The sequence below is a fragment of the Arachis duranensis genome, chromosome 6 (genome assembly GCF_000817695.3).
Source record: "Arachis duranensis cultivar V14167 chromosome 6, aradu.V14167.gnm2.J7QH, whole genome shotgun sequence".
NCBI classification, from domain to species: Eukaryota; Viridiplantae; Streptophyta; class Magnoliopsida; order Fabales; family Fabaceae; genus Arachis; species Arachis duranensis.
Window position 1 is genome coordinate 56,212,521 of NC_029777.3, and position 1,737 is coordinate 56,214,257.

At 39.0% G+C, this 1,737-nt stretch overlaps 1 non-coding gene across 1 annotated transcript; it reads right to left on the minus strand.

Annotated features, from left to right (window-relative positions):
- Positions 1 to 770: 770 nt before the first annotated feature.
- On the minus strand, positions 771 to 878 carry LOC127740192 (small nucleolar RNA R71). The gene has a single exon (XR_008000873.1). It is a non-coding gene; the product is annotated as a small nucleolar RNA R71 (small nucleolar RNA).
- Positions 879 to 1,737: the final 859 nt, after the last annotated feature.

Here is a 1,737-nt window from a genome sequence, read left to right on the forward strand (position 1 = left end):
ATTTCTTCCCCTAATTTTCGAAATTCTCTCCCTCTTATCTCTTTCTATTTATTTTATTTATTTACTAACACTTCTCTTCATCTTAAAATTCGAACCCTTTCTTCTCTTCTGTGTTCAAATTTTTCTCTTCTTCATTCTTATTCTTCTTTTCTTCTACTTGCATAAAGGAATCTCTCTACTGTGGTAAAGAGGATCCCTATTATTATTTTCTGTTCCCTTTTTTTTCATATGAGCAGGAGAAAGGACAACAATATTCTTGTTGAAGCAGATCCTGAACCTGAAAGGACTCTGAAGAAGAAACTAAGAGAAGCTAAAATACAACAATCCAGAGACAACCTTACAGAAATTTTCAAAAAAGAAGAGGAGATGGCAGCTGAAAATAATGACAACAAAATAATGCAAGGAGAATGCTTGGTGCTTATACTACACCTACTTCCAATTTTTATGGAAGAAGCATCTCAATCCCTGCCATTGGAGCAAACAATTTTGAGCTGAAGCCTCAACTAGTTGCTCTAATGCAACAGAACTACAAGTTTTATGGACTTCCATCAGAAGATCCCTATCAGTTTTTAACTGAGTTCTTGTAGATCTGTTATACTGTTAAGACTAATGGAGTTGATCCTGAAGTCTACAGGCTCATGCTTTTCCCTTTTGTTGTAAGAGACAGAGCTAGAGCATGGTTGGACTCACAACCTAAAGATAGCCTGGACTCTTGGGATAAGCTGGTCACGGCCTTCTTGGCCAAGTTCTTTCTTCCTCAAAAGTTGAGCAAGCTTAGAGTGGATGTTTAGACCTTTAGGCAAAAAGATCGTGAATCCCTCTATGAAGCTTGGGAAAGATACAAGTAGTTTACCAAAAAGTGTCCTTCTGACATGCTTTCAGAGTGGACCATTTTGGATATATTCTATGATGGTCTATCTAAGTTCTCCAAGATGTCACTGGACCATTCTGCAGGTGAATCCATTCACCTAAAGAAAACGCCTGCAGAAGCTCAAGAACTCATTGACATGGTTGCAAATAACCAATTCATGTACACCTCTGAGAGGAATCCTATGAGTAATGGGATGCCTCAGAGGAAGGGAGTTCTTGAAATTGATGCTCTGAATGCCATATTGGCTCAGAACAAAATATTGACTCAGTAAGTCAACATGATTTCTCAGAGTTTGAATGGATTGTAAAATGCATCCAACAGTACTAAAGAGGCATCTTCTAAAGAAGAAGCTTATGATCCTGAGAACCCTGCAATGGCAGAGGTGAATTACATGGGTGAACCCTATGGAAACACCTATAATTCCTCATGGAAAAATCATCCAAATTTCTCATGGAAGGATCAACAAAAGCCTCAATAAGGCTTTAATAATGGTGGAAGAAACAGGTTTAGCAATAGCAAGCCTTTTCCATCATCTTCTCAGCAACAGACAGAGAATTCTGAGTAGAGCCCCTCTAGCTTAGCAAATATAGTCTCTGATCTATCTAAGGCCCCTTTAAGTTTCATGAATGAAACAAGGTCCTCCATTAGAAATTTGGAGGCACAAGTGGGTCAGCTGAGTAAGAAAATCATTGAAACTCCTCCTAGTACTCTCCCAAACAATACAGAAGAGAATCCAAAAAGAGAGTGTAAGGCCATTGATATAATCAAAATGGCCGAATCCAAAGAGGAAGGGGAGGACGTGAATCCCAATGAGGAAGACCTCATAGGATGTCCTCCAGATAGAAAGGAGTTCCCTATTGAGGACC